Here is a 21,064-nt window from a genome sequence, read left to right on the forward strand (position 1 = left end):
ACGGTACTCACCGCTGCCTCGGGCGTCGCCACTATGGCTTCTAGCTATGACCCAGCCATTAGAGCCACCATCACCACTGCCTCTGTCGGCGGGACCTCGTCCGGCTATGCCACGCCCACCGTGGTCGATGCAACGGGTGCGTCCGACAGCTCCGCTCGGCCCAACTTTGGTGGCGACATCACTTCCATCACCAGTTGAGTGGCAACCTCCGCGGATGCCTCCTCAGCCTCACCGACAACTTAACCCGCTGAGGGCATGGGCGGCACCGCTGGCGGCACCGGACCGGCTGACAAGGTAGTGACGTTGGATCCACCCCCGCCCAAAATGGGAGCGACATTAGAGCTAGAATAGTGCGTCCCACTTTTGGTACACCCCACTTCCATAGCTCCAGGACCTCTTCGATAATACGCCCAGAGAACACTGGCAAGGGGGTGGCTGCGTCGTCCTTGACGTAAAACCAATGCCGTTGACATAGAATTTCATCCCGTGCCAAGGACACACGAGCAAGCCGAAAGGGTCCGCTCGATGGCGCTAGAGATCCGCCTAGCTTCAGCGTGGAGGTGGTCGATCCTGCATACTCCTCCCGAGACGTGCCAGTCAATTTGACCCTACAATTGACAAGGAGAGAAAGTTTATCTATAATTAAGGGCGAAATATGCTAGTGTTGCCAGATAGTCCCGAATGTGCGGCTCTGAGAGCCGATATGAAAGGAGATTGACTAAATAGTTGATTCTAGCATATTTATAAGAATAAATCAATTAAAGCTCATGGAGTTGTGTAAGAAGAATCGGTTATCATTCTGGATGAATATTATTGTTTAGACAAATATTGGTCACTGGCAAAAAGATATCAACAGTAATTAGTTCATGTCAAGCCAATGACTGCAAGTAACCGAACCCCTTTTTATGAAAGAAACAGTTCATCATCATTCAACCATTTAATAGAGATAAATCTAATGAACATATTAGATCTCATCTATCGCTATGACCAGTGGGGCACGAGGCAGAATCATGCAGGCCGTAGAAACAACAATAGACTCGACGACCCTAACTTATTACTAATATCAGTGGGGCATGAGGCAGAATCATGTAGGCCGTAATACAATAATAAGATCATGAGGCTAATACATCTTTCAACCTATCCCTACTTCAACGATCTCATGGTGCGAACTGTTCGTGAAAGTGCTCGATATCGGCTACAACAGCTGATTCGGGCATAGCGCACAGTTAAGGTCAAGCCCTCTCAGGAATAGATCTACCAAATAACGATCCCCACTCCACGGTGCTAACAGTGGGGTATAAGGCAGAATCACACAGGCCATGATAACGGGCCATAGAACAGTTTTCACTAGCCAATAGATCTACTCAAGATCAAACATGCCTTAACCGCATGCTAAGCACAATCAAGATTGATGTAAAACAGCCAATAAAACATAACTCATCGTTTAAAGTGCAGATTAGATCAGTTTAGATTAACAAACGATGCGTTAAAAAGATATAAGGCCGATCTAGATCAATCCCAATCGGGCAAAGTGATATTGCTGTAATTAAATAAATAATGGAAGCAATAAGCAATATCGGTAACTTAATGAATCTATCCAAAGGAACGCCACCCTTAGATAGAGCCAATAACTTGACCTTAATCTAGTTCGAGCAGTGGAGGTCGACCGGATCGATGCAGCCATACTTGAACTAGACAATAGTCGATAACTAACTTATACCAGAGTCACAGTGGAGGTCGACCGGATCGATGTAGCCATGCAAATAGAGGTATAAGCCATGACGATACTTACAGACAAGCAGTGGCGGTCGACCGGATCGATGCAACTATACTTTCTAAAGAACTCGCCAAGATCTACTCTACTCCTACTCCTAAAGGGTGGCTAGAGCAAAAAAAAGTAAATAACTGGTATTTGATTGATTGTGTGTTTTTTTATAATAGCCGGGGTTTGATATTTATACTTGGGACCTACGCATGACTCCTATCTAAGCATGACTCATCACAATCTTTGACCCTAGAGAAAACATTCCTAATTTAAGATAACTTGGACTCTAATCTTTCCTTTTTGTAGAGTCCAACATGTCTTGTCCCAGCGCTGATCGTAGCCTTTGTCGTTATCTGCTGATGCTATCTGAAGAAAGCCGATTCTAGTTCTGCATTCGAATCAGCTAATACCGATCTGCACATAATTGATTCCTTGATAACATGACCTTGGGAGCTTTTAAGTCCCTGCAACTCTTCTTCTAAATTTTGGTGTAAACACCTGCCCCCAATTTTGAGATAAAAGTAATTTTATTCAAAAATTATCACGTCTGTATTCCCAATTGGTCCGTAGTCACGGATAGAGAATCTTGATCTAGGGTCTACTATTTGTCGCCGTCTATGTTAGGTCATGAGCCCATGCTTCAAAACTTTTATGAGAGCACCACTGCTTCTCTGGCACTTGGATTTATCCTTCTAGGCCGGCTATAAAATGCTTATCCGACCCTAGCGAGAGCAACTCAACAATTTAGCCATGTTTCTCCTCTATCTGCCTCCTTGAGTGCTCTCGACTCCGCTGGACCCTCCATAATCTATCCTTTTGCTACAAAGACCTTGAGCGGTTAGAAGAATTCTTGTGCATAGAGTGATTGTGTCTCCCATCTTAGCACCTTGTTGAGCAAGAGAATCTACTACTGCAGTTAGAAGAATGCTTGTGATATTGCCTGGGTCTTCTCTCCATGCTTGTAGAGCTGTTCTAGTGTTTGCAAGGGCTAAAATGCGTGGACACTTTCCCCTAGTTTGCTCAATCAAATGCCTATAAAGAAAGCAACAAGCTTCTTTCCAGTGGCTTCTTAGTCACCGAGAAATCAACTGGGCATCTGTTAGACAGGCGGCTTTTTCCCTTCTCTGTCACAATTTTATTAATGGGCCCATGTGACTTGGTTTATGATGACTTTCGACCCTGTGGGGATTCGAACTCCCTTCAATCCAAAGAAACCTTGGTGGGCTGATTGCTGGTCAATGTAAATCTTTTATATCTATCCCATGACATTCTGTAACTTGGGAAAGCAATAAGTCCGAATCTGTTATCTCTTCGTTATCTGTTCCCTGAGTTCCCTGAGCGTCGATCCTTTTCCGTATCTGATTTTTCAATTTCACACCGCTGGCGAAATGTATCTCTTCGCCTTCCCAGGCTATATATACGGGCCATGGCTAGGGATCAAAAAACAACTCGCTTCGCCTCAAACCTTCTGCATCCTTAGTATAGTTCCTGCTTTTTCGTAGGTTTGAGATCATGGAGAATAGCAAGAAGTTTGTTGAGCATGCCCTCAACGGACCTACATCATCACGTCAGCTCCTTCATCATCAGGAGGGTACACCTCATGGTGCCCCTACTGCCTCAGGGATAGGACTGACTTTGTTTGGCCTTTAGGGTCCTCTTTGTTAATAGCTCATTGCTAGCTCCCTTGTTATCAAAGGAGGTGGATTGACAATGATGATCTGCTTGCCTCCATTGATCGGCATGGCCAGAGTCTCACTGAATGTCTCTCCCTCGCAGAATCGGCTCTAGCCATGGTTCGATGTCGATCACCTCCTGAGGTTGATTCAGGGGAGGATAGGTTGGCCAAGGCCAAGGCTAGAATTATGGGTGAGATATCTATCATAACCTTTGCTTTCTTTCAATTTCATCTTCAAGACTCTGACCATCTCCCCTTTGAACCTTTTTAGATTTGTCTGCCCAACTAGAGAGCCTCCGATTGGCTGCAGAGCACGCGGCGGGATTCGTCAATGCTAGAGGCGTCATCCCGATGGTTCGCTTGCATGACATCCTGAACCATGTTAGGGAGGTTGCTTTGCATGGCGTTCACCATGGTGCCGCCATGGCGTTGGCTTCTGTGTAAGTCCATTCTGGCCACGAGATTTGGTTCCTTCCTGATGGTTTTCCAGTCACGGCGCACCTAGGGGATTATGAACGCCTGATTGAGGATTTTATCAGTGCTGCTAACTCCATAGTCTTTATCTCCTAGGCTGATGATATAGTAGCCAAAGTGTTTTCTGGCCCATAGTTTGTAATAGGTGATATTAGCAAACAATTTCTCCGTCCTGAGTGATTTTTCCTTTTGTCTTGTACCTCATACTATATGCATCACTTTGTCCGTGTTTGCTTTGCTCCTGTGGGCAATACACATTGTACCGGCTTTTACCCCTCTAGGTTTATTTTCGCACTAGAAGCGATATCCTTCTGGTATCGGCTATTAGAGCTAACAACCGAGCAAATTGGTTGTCAAGTATTAATCCAAATGTTAGGACGATATTCCTCTAAATATTCCCCATTTGATTGCTCTACCGAATTCTTCTTCTCCTTTCAGTGTTTCCAAAATATAAGCATTACCAGGCGCACAACGCTTGATCTGATAAGGTCCTTCCTAATTAGGAGACCACTTTGTCAGATTTGCTATCCTTTGACCCGATCGACAATTTTACTCTCCTGACCAAATCTCTTTCAGAAAATTGCTCATTCTTGACCTTTTAATTGTAATATTTTGCAATCCTTAGTTTATGGGCTTCAATGTTTTTCAAGAGCACATAGCCAAAGGCAACCCAAGTCTTCTAAGTCATTCATCACAAAATCCTTGTAGACTTCGGTTGATAAATCACTCTGCAACATAACGTGCCTCGATCTAGTTTGAACTTCCTAAGGAGGGACTGTATTATGGCTATACATGAGTTCATAAGGTGACCCTATCAGCTCTGTTGCTCTTGGCCATCAAGGGTAATCCATCCCTAGCCCTCTCCAGAGTCTTGTCTCCCTTCTCCATTTTTGAAGATCAGGTCCTGAAGGTGACACAGGCTTAGGGGAGTCTTTTGATCGTGAAATTCTTTTGGCCAAGGGGAACTCGAATAGGCATGAGGCTAAAGGATTGTCATAGTCGATTGATCACCTTTGTTCGGGCTAAAGAGCTGATTTTGAAAATAGCCAATTCTAGACTCTTGGTCTTAATCCTATCTAGGTCTGAAAACATGACCTTTATTAAGAGAGCCCTTCGATCTTCTATCCTTAGTCATCCAGTGCTGTATTCTCTTCGGTATTAGTGAGGAGACGCTTCGCCTCCTATTAATTGTAGTTGCCTTTTACACGACCTGACGTGTTCACCCCTTCGTCCCGTGGCTTCAAATACCAGGCGAGGGCTCTGGCCTTGAACACATCCGCACTTGCAACTGTTCCTATTTCTTTGCCTTTCTCCACCCTCATAGAACTCTATAGCGGCCTTTCTCTCTTCCTGTAGATTCAATCAACTTCATGGCCGGTGAGGAGAACCGCAGCAAGCACGCGGTAGAGGAGGTCCCAGAGGAGAACATGCCAATGAACCAGCACCTCCGATGCATGAGGTGAGATTGATATCCTTTGTTTATGATGATGATCTTTTCTGACTCACCTATAGGTCCATTGTGAATGACAGTCTTTGTCCCCTCCCCATGGCCAGCAAGCCCTCTAACGCAGCATCTTCCACGCTGGCTTCGTCATCAGACTCTTCCAACTCGTATGCTGGTGATGATGCCCGACGCTTCTTCCAAGAATGGAGGGCGGTGGAGGACTGCTATTCCGAAGTGATTCGGAAAAATGGCCAGCTTGAGATCCGTCTAGGGGTCTTTCAAGTGGCCCTTAATGTGGCTGAGCAGGAGGCCAGTGCCATTCAAGCGCGGCTGGCTGAGTCTGACGCTGCTGTGGCAGGTAAGATGAGTTCCATGAATGCTTCTATTCTGGTTTCCACTGCCTTTGTCTTGATAGTCTTCTGTAATCACCAGCCCAAACGGTGTAGTTGGAGTCTCTCCAACTGGCGGCAAACGCGGTCGTGGATGCCGTCAATGCTCGGGGTTCCCTCATTGACGCTCATCTCCAAGACATCTTGGCCCGCATTTAGGAGATTGCCCTCCACGGCGTTCGTTACGGCGCATCGATGGTGCTAACCATGGCGCAGGTCTGGACCGAGCATGACCTCCACGCCATGGAGGTTGGCTTCCCAATTGGCGACGGCCCTAAGGGACATGAGGACTTGATAGAAGAATTCATCGTAGCGGCGGAGGCCCTCGTGGACATCACATCTGCTCAGGCTGTAGTGAACAAGGTCTTTGATTAGTTTGTACTTAGGGTAAACCGATGAACAAAGACTCCTATTCTTTCATGAATGTGTCTTAGTGCAATACCCTTGTGTATGACAATTTTTTGTTTTTATTTCTCGCTCTAGAGGCAATACGTATCGTGTCGGCTTTTATGTCTTTGAAGATTTTCATCTCAGATCTCATTTTTTGAACTAGAGGCGGTACCCTTCTAGTACCGGCTATTAGAGCCGACGACTAAACGAATCGGCTATCGAGTATTGATTAAATACTAGGATAATGTCCCACAGAACTTTTCATACCAAAGGTTAAATGATCGATCGATCAAGAGAAGCATCTCATCAAGTGCTACACAACTTCATTTAAGAAATCCATCAATTCTGATCCGCACTTAGGATTCCATTTAGCATTCATACGTCGACCTAAACCCATACTCAGAACTAATGCTTATTTTTTATTCCAATGGCCGACATGAAGCCATGACTTTTTACTAAAACAAACTCTCAGAGCTGATCACTTGCATCGGCTATTGGCTTTCATTGCTGATCTTAATGAAGCCTCCTTCCCATAACTTGCTAGAAAAGCACTTGAAGTCTCCTAGTTCCTAAAAGATGGGATCGACTATTGCGATGCTCACAGATTCATCAGTGCGAACCACCTTGACATCATCTCCATGCCACTGAATCAAACATTGATGCATGGTCGATGGTACACAATAGTTCGCATGAATCCAATCACGACCAAGGAGCAAACTATACAATCCTTTTCCATCGATAAGAATGTGGTGAGTAGAGACTTACTCCCGATTGTTAGTTCAACGTTTATTGCCCCCGGATCTTAGATGCATTACCTCCAAAATCCTTAAGCATCATGTCAATCTCCATTAGATCTCCTAGTCCTTTGCCAAGTTTACGAAAAGTAGTGTAAGACATAAGATTGATAGAAGCACCTCTGTCTATCAACATCTTGTTCATTGGCCTCCCATCAACAAAACCTTTCATATACAAAGCCTTTAAGTGCCGATGCTTGACTAGTTTATCAAATATTACTTGTTGTATAACCGTCAACTTAGCAATTGTCTCCTCATACTCTGATTCATCGAAATTCGAATAAACTTCTTGATCTGCCTGAGCTCTGAATTCTAATGGCAACATAAAAGTCATTTGGATATTAGCCGATGGTTGCTTTCTATCGGCTGTTTGCTTAGTATGCCATACTTGAGGTTTACCGGATGCCTGAGCCAATTCCATCTCTTTATTCCTTAGGCGTTGCACCCTTCTCTTCTGGCATCTTGTTAAACCTCATGGACACCATTGGCCTTCCTGCCAAACATATTTTCTTTCGTTGCCTTCTTCGTAACTAGCCCAGTCATGGTCAACAACTCATTTTCCAAGCCGATCATGAACACTTTTATTTTTTAAGCGTCGATCCATGTTATTATGATGGTATACATCTGAAGCATGGATAGACTAATAGTTGGTTTGAGATTGCCTAAACTCCTAATATTGATTGCTGCATTTTGGACAGTCATATCTGGTAGGCAACTTCAAACCTTCATTCCAGCAATGTCTGAAGAAAGGACAATTCTAATGTAATTCGGGTTGTTTCCTTTCATACCTCTCTCTTTCTAGTTGACACTGGTATTCTTGATCCTTTGACCAATGCTGATAATCATTTTCCTTCTGCCGCTGCCACTTATTCAACAGGATTCAAGATGTAACTCACTGCTTTGTGACCCCATCTCTTGATGTTTTCCCTGCTCATATCGGCTCTTTTGCTTAGCGCGACGTCTTTTAATTTCTCTGTACTCGTCAATCGATATTTGCATCTTGGGATCGACTGTTCTAGCTTCTCTTGATTTGGCTGATGTTAGGACCTTAGTCTTTCCTTTGAGTAGCCTAGCATCAACCATGTTTTGATCTCCTGGGAAAGGATTATCATCAACTTTCATTTTTTGAGGCATATCAAATTTGAGCCTTCCTTGCTGAATAGCCCTCTGTATATGTTGCCGGAAGATTCTGCATTCATTAGTGGAATGAGAAGTAGCGTTATGGAACTTGCAGAACTTCTTATTCTTCAACTGATCAAGGGGCAACATAACATGACCATCGGGCAGCTTGATCTGCCCCTTCTCAAGCAAGAAATCGAAGAGCTTGTCTAATTTGGTGACATCAAAGTCATAGCTCTCCTCGACTCCTCTTCCCGAAGGATTTGACACTATTATTGTTTTCTTCCGCTAATTCTATTCAGCCATAGCAACCTCTTCTTCTTCATCTTCATAGCCGTCATCGACTAAGTATGGATTGTAAGCCTCGGCCACTATGGTACTTTTCTGAAATCGGGCATCTCTGCGCATAGTCTGGAATTGGCTATTGATCTCAGCCACTTGTTGAGCCAATTGACCCAAGTTATCAAATTCTTGTCCCAACAGCTTTTCTTTCCATATTGGCAGCATTCCTTGAACAACTAAAGCAGCTAGTTGATCATCAGCCAAGTTTAATGAGAATCACAAGTTCCTAGTCTCTTGGAACCTCTGAAGAAACTTGGTGCCCTATTCATTAGTCTTCTGCCTTATAGTTGTCAAATCAGTTATCTTCTTTTCCCCAGTCCTAGTGTAAAAATATGTATGAAACTTCTTCTCTAGGTCAACCCAATTGACAATGAAATTGACTGGCAATGATGAAAACCAAGTGAAGGCTGGCCCTGATAGGGACAAGGAGATGAAATGAACTCGATGGGCATCCTCAACCGATGCTTCGCCCAATTATGTAAGATACCGACTAACATATTCTATCGTGCTTGTACTGTCTTGGCTAGTGAACTTAGCGAACTCTGTGAGCCTATAATTTGTGGGAAGAGCGACCAAATTATAAAATTCTAGATATGGGCGTTTATACAAGAAGGTCAGTCCTTTTGGCTTTAGACCGAACTGATTCTTCATCATCTCGGTCACCTTCAGCAGCAACTTATCAGTATTTGAATTTGGATTTCTCTGCACCTGCTGACCCATCTGTGGATTGAAATCCTGTGTGTCTTGATACCCTAGATTTGGAATCATGTGAAGGGTGTTATAATCTATGCCATAGTGATAACCCTATGGAATTTCCGTCTACTGGGTGCTTTGCTGGCTTGCTGCTTGAAGTCTCTAATTATAGATAAAAGGATCTATATCTCTATGGATCCTTTGAATTGATGGTGCTATTTTTTGTGCCAACGATAGTATGTGCCCTGATGTGCCAAAATTGATCACCTGGTTCTGACCTTGCCCTGTTGGCTGTTACACATGCTGTACTGGCGGTCTAGGATTATACTGTATCTGATTCGTAGTAGTTCCTTGAGTCTATTCAGATGAACCTTGAACTACCTGGACATCATTATTACCAGCTGGTGCTGCTTCTTGATAGCTGGTACCAACTTGATTAGTCCCTTGGGTCGATGGATCTAGAATGTTGTAATAAGCCGACCCAACTTGACCAACTAGAAACCCATGAATCACTTCGAATGTGTCCAAGAAAGCTTCATTTTGGCTTGATATGGCATCACGAACAGACTTGTCTACAACTTTTGTAAAGAAATGCCTATCTTCAGCTTCAGTTGTATCTGTCTGCCCGTGTAATAGAACTCTTGGTAGTGAAAATTTCTGAACAATTGTGTTGTCACGTGTTTTGGTGTAGGACAACAAACACTTGTTCTAAAACTCTTCTGTAGCTTTGTTGATGACACATTTATCTCCATCAGGTAGATCTTCATAATGTACTATAAGGATGTCGTTGTTATTGTGAGCCACCATGACGATTGTGGGGTCCCACTAAGTGTGTCAGAAATGTGTGTCGACACGGAATTTCGTCCTGTGCTGAGGACACACGAGCAAGCCAAAAGGGTCCGCTCGATGGAGCTGGAGATCTGCCTAGCTTTAGCGTAGGGGTGGTCGATCCTGCGCACTCCTCCCGAGACGTGCCAGTCAATTTGACCCTACAATTGACAAGGAGAGAAAGTTTATCAGTAATTAAGGGCGGAACATGCCGGTATTGCCAGACAGTCCTGAATGTGGCTCTGAGAGCTGATATGAAAGGAGATTGACTAAATAGTCAATTCCAGCATATTCATAAGAATAAATCGATTAAAACTCATGGGGTTGTATAAGAAGAATCAGTTATCATTCTGGATGAATATCATTGTTTAGACAAATATTGGTCACTGGTAAAAAGATATCAACAGTAATTAGTTCATGCTAAGCCAATGACTACAAGTAACCGAACCCCTTTTTATGTAGGAAATAGTTCATCATCATTCAACCATTTAATATAGATAAATCTAATGAACATATTAGATCTCATCTATCACTATGACCAGTGGGGCATGAGGCAGAATTATGCAGGTCGTAGAAACAACAATAGACTCGACGACCCTAACTTATTACTAATATTAGTGGGGCATGAGACAGAATCATGTAGGCCATAATACAATAATAAGATCATGGGGCTAATACATCTTTCAACCTATCCCTACTTCAATGATCTCGTGATGCGAACTGTTCATGAAAGCGCTCGATATCGGCTAAAACAGCTGATTCAGGCATAGCACACAGTTAAGGTCATTCCCTTTCAGGAATATATCTACCAAATAACGATCCCCACTCCATGGTGCTAACAGTGGGGTGTGAGGCAAAATCACATAGGCTGTGATAATGGGCCATGGAATAGTTTTCGCTAGCCAATAGATCTACTCAAGATCAAACATGCCTTAACCGCACGCTATGCACGATCAAGATTGATGTAAAACAGCCGATAAAACATAACTCATTATTTAAAGTGTAGATTAGATTAGTTTAGATTAACAAACGATGGGTTAAAAAAGATATAAGGCCGATCTAGATCAATCCCAATCGGGCAAAGTGATATTGCTGTAATTAAATAAATAATGAAAGCAATAAGCAATATCGGTAACTTAATGAATCTATCCGAAGGAACGCCACCCTTATATAGAGTTGATAACTTGACCTTAATCTAGTTCGAGCAGTGGAGGTTGACCAGATCGATGCAGCCGTACTTGAACAAGACAAGAGTCGATAACTAACTTATACCAGAGTCACAGTGGAGGTTGACCGGATCGATACAGCCGTACGAATAGAGGTATAAGCCATGACGGTACTTACAGACAAGCAGAGGAGGTCGACCAGATCGATGCAACCATACTTGCTGAAGAACTCACTGAGATCTACTATACTCCTACTCCTAAGGGGTGGTCAGATCCAAAAAAAGTAAATAACTGGTATTTCATTGATTGTGTGGTTTTTACAATAGCTAGGGTTTGATATTTATACCCGGGAACTAAGCATGACTCCTATCTAAGCATGACTCATCACAATCTTTGACCCTAGAGAAAACATTCCTAATTTAAGATAACTTGGACTCTAATCTTTCCTTTTTATCGAGTCCAACATGTCTTGTCCTAGCGCCGATCGTAGCCTTTGTCATTATCTACTGGCGCTATCTAAAGAAATCTGATTCTAGTTCTGCATTCGAATTAGCTAATATTGATCTGCACGTGATTGATTCCTTGATGACATGACCTTGGAAGCTTTTAAGTCCCTGTGACACTTCTTCCAAATTTTGGTGTAAACAAATGCGAATGCCACCCCTTGTTGAAGGTCGACAGACGCATCGACGGGTACACATTTACCCGGTTGTTGCCGAGATGAATGCCGACACATCCCACTGGCATGCTCAGCTCTTGCCTCTTCTCCTGCTTCTTCAAGAGGTTGACAGCAAAGAAATATCGCCATAGGTCGAAGTGGGGACTAATCCCCAAGAACCCCTCACACAGGGCAACGAACGCCGCAATGTGTTGAACCCCATTGGGAGTGAGGTGCTCAGCTCCACCTTATAGTAATGCAATAGCCCTCGAAGGAACTTGTGGGTGGGGATGATGTATCCCCGCTCATGAAAGCGAGTGAAGGACACCACATAGCGTTCGGACAGCGACAACGCGTCCTCATTGCCGGGCAGCCACCACTCATTAGCGGCGATCAGCGGGCAAAGGAGGCCACAGCTAACAAGGCCCTCCAGGCGCTGAAGGGTGATGTTGGATCTACACCACGGCTCCATTGAACGATTGGGAGGGGGGTGGATGCGAGCTCAACGGCAGCTACGATGCGAGTGCGGGAGGACTCAGGCGATTGGCGGCGGAGGTTGTAGATGCAAAGGCGAGGAGGCAAAGTATGGAACCCTAGGGGTGAACCCCTTGGTTTTATAGGAGCGACGTATGTGAGAAGGCCAACCGTTCTCCTGATATCCGTGCCTGCCACGATACACCACCATGTCACGTCGCGGGATATGCGCCCGCAATTCCTATCCTTTCCCACCAAAGTCGTGCTGGACATTTCACCTTCCCGGGCGGACTAGGACTCTTTTCCCGTAGAGGGGATATGGGTCAAGAAGCATTTCTCTAGCCCACCTAGGCCCTAGAGTTCGAGGGCTGGCCCAATAGTTTTGTCGGCCGTCCCAATGAGGGATGGGCCCGTGAGCGGCTAAAACTCAGGCTCACGAGCCTCAAGGGAGTCTCGATCCGCGATCGAGTCTCAACCAGGCTGACCCTGGATGAATCCCCACAAACAGGATACCAGGGTTCCCTTTAAGCTATCTAGTTATCAAAACACCAAATCTCATAGCCATACCCATGAAGGGTCCGAATTAACCCCCGAGCGATTCTATCTGAATCACCCAGGGGCTCGGGGGCTACACCCGATGGGTGCGCTCGTGCGCACCCTCTAGTGAATCAAAATACCCCCAGGTGATTATATTTGACTCACCCAGGGGCTCGGGGGCTACATCCATCGGGTGCGCTCGCGCGCACCCTCTAGCAAGTCAAATCATCCCCCGGGCGATTCTATCCGAATCACCCGAGGGCTCGAGGGCTACTGTCGTGGACCGATTATGGGGGTACCCAAAGGGGTGGGACTAATAACCATCAAACGCTGATGCTTCTGAACTAGTAGGAATGCAACTACACTCCTTGTCCATACAACCGAAGGTTGGCTGCACCTCGCCCTGCCTTGAAGGGTTGGTTCCGCCTCGCTTGACCCCCGAGGGCTGGACTTCGCCTAACCCGACGTCTAGGGGTAGACTCCGCCTCGCTCGATGACTAGGGACTAGCTCCACCTCACCTGACGGCTGAGGGCTTGCTCCGCCTCGCCCGACGGTTGAGGGAGTGCTCCGCCTTGCCCGACGACTGAGGGGGCTGAGGGCTAGCTCCGCCTCGCTCGATGGCTAAGGGCAAGCTCCGCCTCGCCCGATGTTCTGGGGCTAGCATCGCCTCGCCCGATGTCTACACCCTACCCCTTCATAATGACGAGCATAGGGTAAGACAGGACACTTAGGTCAACAGCAGTACCGAAGACCATGCCCTACACACCTGCAAGAAGGTACCATCAGGATACGATGGGACGGGTGCTTTAAGCCCTCCCAGGCATGGCAAAGCCTGAATAGTGTTGTAGGCGCCGACTTTTGTCCTACAGTGTTGTGGGCGCCGCCATCAGCCCTCGGGCGTGGATCCTAACATAGGCATACGACAACCACTATAGTCTAGAGGGAACTCACAGCATCAATAGTAACGAGCATATGGTCACTTCTCTGTCTACTCCCCATAGGGTCATGGCTCGGTACCCTAACGTGCGGCATCGTCCGCCGAAGTAGGATGGGATGCGACCACTAGCTAACCGAAGCCAGGGCATGGCCCTATCAGAATCAGCGAACGTGCTATCCCTGGCATGGTCTGCCATGACAGCAGGGCAGGCTCGAGGGAAAACGAAGACCCGACACCTTTGAAGGACCCTCTCTACCTCTGGTTTTTCCTCTTTCTCCCATCTGTAATCCTTGCTCTCCCTTGGTCTATAAAAGGGAGGGCAGGCCGCCCCACTAAAGGGATGGATCAATTCCACACACAACACACAACCAAGCAGCAACCGAGCTCTTGGCATCCTTTCGACCTTTCCATCAGAGACTTGGGACCTGTCCCTCTCTCGACAGTTTGTACCCCCTACTACGAACCTTTTTTAGTACTAATAACACGAGTAGCAGCAAACTAGACGAAGGGACATTCTACCTGAACTAGTATAAACCTTATGTCCTTTAGTACACCATCCGGGCCTAATGTGCAACAAATATAAATTTACTAGTTGGTGTTTGTTCGAAACACCGACACGGGCCTTCCCACTCCCATAAGCAAGTATGTGCTCAGGATAATAAGTCTATGACCTGACTACTAGCCACAACAAGAGACGATCCTTAATTGACATGAATAGGGAAAACAGTGTAACCAAGCTAAGCTCCGTTGGCTATGGGACACAACCTGTTACACCCACCAATACCCATACCATATCCCTGTCGTGTCTCCATTTTTTCTTTCATCATTTTATTATGAGAGTAATATTAATCCCCAATTGTGAGCAACGACAGGTTATTCACGCTATCGATGTCCTAAGCATAGCATCTACTTGAACCTGCACTAGTAGGTCTCTTAGGATAGGTATATCTTTGCATGTGGTTTCCATAAAATTTCTGTAACGTAAATGCACATAATATATATAAACAGTGATTATAAAAAATAAAGGGTTATGCATCGGGGCTTGCCTTGAGCAGGCGCGGTGTTAGCTGAGTCAGGTAGTGGCAGCTCTGGGAGCTCCTCCTGCATGAGAATTTCCTCCTCTTACTTCTCAACGATCTCTCTGAACTCATGATCGCCGGTGGTCACGATCTTCGCCAACTCGTTCTCTACATGTGTGCGATGATGATGCAACACTTAGCATTTAGGCAACAACTCTTAATCTAATAATACACATATTAAGCTACTAAGCTAGCTCTAATAACTAAGGTACTAAGCTAACTATCATCTTCATCAAGCAAGGTGTTGAATTCAACTAACAAACCCTTAGCTTGGCAAATTAAGAATATATCTTTATTGGTACTAGTGATTTAATGTATATTGAAACAAAGAGCATTTAACTACCCTAATGCTTAGTCTATTCTAAGGCTACAAAAATTACAGTGAGCACATAATAATGCAATGGAGCTACCATAAAGATTTCAGGACTAAAGCTATCACCAATTTATTACAAAATTTTCTACAATATTTAACCTAATAATATTGAGCACTCTCAAATGATTTAATAGCTCCTGGTATCAACATGTATATATATGAACTAAATACACTAACAGATAGAGCACAATTTCAAGAACCTAACAAAATTTGTTTCATAATTTTTGGACACCTACACGATTTTATATTAATTGCCAAAGATGAGCTCATAAATTAAATTACAAAACTATTTCTAATTCCTTATGAAAAAGAAAAAACAAATTCTCCTGCGCGGCCCACGCGACACAACGCACGCGTAGCGGCCCGCAGGCACGGCCGATGCGAGGCCGGCCCACGTGGAGATGGCCCGCGCCGAGGAAAGCCCACGCGCGCTGGCGATTTAGCAAAAGAGACCTCAAACTTCTCCTGAATTACAACTAAGTGCTAACACTATTTCCCCCTCTCCCAAACCTTCTCACTTAATCCCCTGGCTTTCCTAGAATTTCCTCATGCACACCCCCCGACGACCCAGCGCATGGCGGCGCGATGCTCGGTGACACAGCATGGCTGCGTCGGTCACCAGGGACCGGCGACAGACCACCTAATGGGCCAGTCACCATCTCTAACTCGAGCAGCTACGCTAACCGGTGGTGTGGGGTGACACGACTGGCTGGGGAAGGCTACAGCGGTGCGTGGCCATCTGCGACGACAGCACCACTATTCCAATGAACTAGGGTAGCTACAGGCCCAATTGGTTAGCGCGTGAACATCAGGAGGCTACCATGGACTAGACCAAGGTGACGATTGAGGTGGAGGATGACGGAGGAAGGCTAGCCACGTGCGGCCGAGCCATGTGGCGGCGCACCGTGGTGGCACGATCGTGTTAGCAACGACGGGGAGGCGGTAGCAGTTTGGTTAAGGCGCACAGGGTGAAGAGAGAGTTAAGGCAATGCTAGTGGTGTAGGTGAATTGGTTCGGGATGGGTGGTTGGAGGGCTGCCCTCGACCATGGCCGAGCGCGGCCTTAATGGCACGGCGATGGGAAAAACTCCAAATTAGAGCTTGGCCTTGCATGGTTCAAGGTTGGGTAGGGTCGGACAGCGAGAGGAAGTGATGTTGAACCCATGGATGCACTGAATTTAATGGAGGTGATCGTTCACTGGGTAATTTGATGGCGTGGCTCGACGGCGACAGCAGAGGGAGAAAGAGAGAAAAAGAGAGAGACGGGTGCGACAGGTGGGCTCGGCTCGGCCTCACCTTAGCGAGACATGATCGGCTTGATCGTGGAGGCCCATGCGCAGGCGCTAGTAGATAGGCACATGTGTTTGTGACCGGTGTGGCCTGCGCGCCGCAATGCCATCAATGACAAGGTGACGATGAGCCTAGCCATGTGCGCGCGGCAGAGGCGGCATCGCATTGGGTTGGCAGTGACGCAGAGATGCATAGGGAGGCATGAACATGACGGTGAGGCGATGGCACTGGCAGCGGCAGCGGCGCGACATAGGGAGGGTCGGCAATGCTGCAGCATGGGGGGGCATCGGCAGCACCGCCTGGCTACGCAAGCAACAGCAGCGGCTCCGCGCGCCAGGAGCCAGCAGTGGCCAGGCCACAACAGCTATGGCTAGCCACGCAGTGCAGCGTGCGTGCCCGTGGGATAGCCAGCATGGCGACACCGAACGCCCGAGTGTGGTGACCGCGCCCACGTGGCCAACCAGCCCGAAACTATGTCATGCATGAATTTTAAAGCGCCTATAAAAACTAAATGGTTGCTTATGGACCTTAACCATCTTCACCATACTCAAGATGGCATATGAGACTACCAAATTGAGCTATAACACTACACCACCCCTTAACCCAATCTCTCAAAATAATTTGCTAAACATAGCAATGTCTAGCTGTTGACAAGCTTGGAAATTTTCCAAGTTTTTGAGCTGAAGTTGATTTCAATTTGTAATTTCTAGGCTAGTAGAAATATTAGTTAGTAATATCATTTTTCAACAGCAAGTATTTCACTGCCATCTACAAAGTTCATATTCCAATCTTTATTTAAGCGCCACATATATATTCTATAGCATTTTTGTTCAATAAAAATTAGTTTTAAACCCTACTTGATATACATGAGCCATTGAATCAACTTTCATTTAACATTTTTATTAGTCATTTTAGGGTTACAAGAAATTCATCTACACACTTTATCACATACACTAACACATAAACATGATGCTCATGACATGTTTTAGTAAATGATTTAGGGTGTAACACCGAGGGTCTTACAGCACAGCTGTCGTATCTAACTCAGCGGTGAAAAAGGAGCACGCCAGCCGGCCTCCCGATATACGAATTCTTACTCCTACCCTCGACCAGGCCCTCCACATGCGAGAAAAGACAATTGTTTGGTTGGTACAGCTGTCGTATCTGGCTCACGTGGTGCAAAAGGAGCACGTCAGCCTACCTCCTGGGATATGGATTCTTGCTGCTGCCCTCAGCCAGGCACCCCACATGTGAGAACAGGTGATTGTTTGGTTGGCGCAGCTATCGTATTTGGCTCACGCGGTGCAAAAGGAGCACGCCAGCTTGCCTCCCGGGATACGGATTCTTCCTTCATTTTTCATGGGCCAAGCTCGTTGCATGCATCCACGCACATGCGCCTACACCAACCAGAACCAACCAGAAAGGAGCGGTGCGGAACAGGAGCAAACCAAACGATTTCTTTCTAGGCCTGGCTCCATGGATACAACTAAACACAAGGCCATTTGTCAAGGCGATGCTAGACGGCCCGAACCTGTTTAACTCTTGTGTCTCTGTTGCCTTTTTGTTCTTGATTACACGCACCTCTGTCGATCAATCTACCTTCATGGGATATCCCTCAGAGGACTACCGATGATATTCTATCGATAGTTGGTGCGCCAGATAGGGGTGTGCATGCTGTTTCCATGACGAATAAGATGGTACACTTTTCAGGCTCTTCGTCCTCTCCAAAGCCTAGACAGATCTTTACGGTCAGATCGATCTCCTAGGTCATCAATGCTGATAGAGACGGAGAGATCTTCAAGCCGGTGTAGATCGATTTTGCGCCGACCACACCAATGCCCGTAACAGTAGATCCGATCTCGGAACAACCTCTAAAGTCATTTTCACCAACAAGTCACCGCCTGCTGCCATGCTGCTTGAGGAAGTAGGTCCGCAACGATGATCTGATCGCATCCAACGATTAGGTCGGCCAGAAGCTCGCCGACTACCTCTCCCTCACAGAATCGGCTCTTACCACTCCGGTTTGGCGTCGACCACCTTCCAGTTCTGATCTATCAGAAGCAGATCAGGAAACTCTAGGGGATACGGCCACCATCCATCAGGATGCTGAAAGGTCCTAATATGGCTAGAGGGGGGTGAATAGCCTATTTAAAAATCTACAAATCAACTATAGCAATTTGATTAGTATGACAAATAGCGTAATGCAAACTTGCTCTAGCTCTACAAGGGTTGCAAGCCACCTATCCAACAATTCTAGTTGCAATGATTACTTAGGCACACAACTTCCAAAGTAATTACTCACTAAGAGCTCTCAATCTTGCTACTCTAAAGAGCTCAACTAGATGAATGTAAATAATAAAGCAAGCTCTCAATTCTAATTACACTAAAGAGCTTGTATCAACTAGTTTGCAAGAATGTAAATAAGTGAGTAGGGTGATTATACCGACGTGTAGGGCATGAACCAATCACAAGAAGAATATATAGCCAATCATCGGGAGAATACCAAAGACAAGAGACAATTGATTTTCTCTCGAGGTTCACGTGCTTGCCAACACGCTATGTCCCCGTTGTGTCGACCAACACTTGGTGGTTCGGCGGCTAAGAGGTGTTTCACAAACCTCGTCCACACAATTGGACACCGTAAGAACCAACCCACAAGTGAGGTAACTCAATGACACGAGCAATTTACTAGAGTTACCTTTCGGTGCTCCGCCGGGGAAGGTACAACTCCCTGCACAATCAATGGAGACGGTCACGAATAATCACCAACTCGTGCCGATCCTCCACCGCTGCACCGAGCCGTCTAGGTGGTGGCAACCACCAAGAGTAACAAGCGAAATCCGCAGTGCAACACGAATACCAAGTGCCTCTAGATGCAATCACTCAAGCAATGCACTTAGATTCTCTCCCAATCGCACAAAAATAATGAATCAATGATGGAGATAAGTGGGAGGTCTTTTGCTAAGCTCACAAGGTTGCTATGTCAATGAAAATGTGTAAGAGCGTGAGCTTGAGCCGGCCATGGGGCTTAAATAGAAGCCCCCACGAAATAGAGCCGTTGTACCCCTTCACTGCACTAAACACGGGCCGACCGCATGCTCCGGTCATATTGACCGGACGCTGGACCTCAGCGTCCGGTCGTGCGATGTGCGCCACATGTCATCGGCTTCAAACGCTGTTCGTCAGATTTCAACGGCTACGAAGCTGACCGGACGCTCCGGCAAAACTAACCGGACACAGAAGCCTCAGTGTCCGGTCGTTTCCAGTAAGCTCCCCGAGGCATATTTCTTCGACCGGACGCGTCCGGTCCACCTTGACCGGACACAGACCAGCGTCCGGTGCAATACCCTCGGTACTGTGCAGACCCGTCAGTTTGACCGGACGCACGCTGCCAGGGTCCGGTGCTTTCAGATCCAACGTCCGGTCAATTGACCGACGCCAGCGTCTTCGCGATCAACTCGTTTTCACTTCTAATTTCTTCACCCTTGCTCCAATGTGCCAACCACAAGAATTTGCATCCGGCGCAATAGAAAATAGGCATTCCATTTTCTCGAGAGAGGGACCCAAACCCATCTCAACCCTGCAAACACCACCTCCTTTGTAGATGTGCCAACACCACCAAGTGTATCACCTTGTGCACAAGTGTTAGCATATTTTCACAAACATTTTCAAGGGTGTTAGCACTCCACTAGATCCTAAATGCATATGCAATGAGTTAGAGCATCTAGTGGCACTTTGATAACCACATTCCGATACGAGTTTTACTCCTCTTAATAGTACGGCTATCTATCCTAAATGTGATCACACTCATTAAGTGTCTTGATCACTAAAACAAAATGGCTCCTATATTTTATACCTTTGCCTTGAGCCTTTTGTTTTTTTTTTCTGTTTCTTCTTTTCCATGTTTAAGCATTTGACCATCACCATGCCATCACCATTGTCATGATCTTCGCCATTGCTTCATCACTTAGAGTAGTGCTACCTATCTCATAATCATCTTGATAAACTAGGTTAGCACTTAGGGTTTCATCAATTAACCAAAACCAAACTAGAGCTTTCAGATACCCTAAGGGATAAATTCGTCGACCAGATAATGCCATACACCGTGGACCAGGCATTCTGTCTAAAGCTAAGTCACGCTTTAATATTTTTCTAAATATTCCCCAACCTTCATATATCTCCATAATGTTTCTCTGAGCTGTTTTCTCTATGTTTGTTCTCCAAACGATTTTCTTTCATGTATACCATCTTAAAGATGACATACAGCTAAGCCTAAGGCAAATCCCCGAACAATCATGTTGATGCTTGGATGTTCCTAGAGATGGCCCTGTCTTTGGCTTCTCCCTACATGTGCACGAGAGCCTGCCCTCTACGTTAGGGGTGGTCGGCAGCGCCTCCTTAGCGATGCCCTGCTCTCCCTACACGCATATGGGCTCCGTGCTCCGCGTTATGGTTAACAGGCTAGCTAGGGCTGGAGACTCAGCTACACACTAACTGGTCGGACATTTTATATTAAATATAAACACATCTTCAGAATAACACTAAGTATTCACACCAACTAATTGCCGAGCTGCATACGCTATTTCATCACCATTACCGATTCTTCTTTAGAGTTCATATATTTTATTTTTACATCA

Source organism: Miscanthus floridulus, chromosome 13 (genome assembly GCF_019320115.1).
Source record: "Miscanthus floridulus cultivar M001 chromosome 13, ASM1932011v1, whole genome shotgun sequence".
In the NCBI taxonomy this organism is placed as follows: domain Eukaryota; kingdom Viridiplantae; phylum Streptophyta; class Magnoliopsida; order Poales; family Poaceae; genus Miscanthus; species Miscanthus floridulus.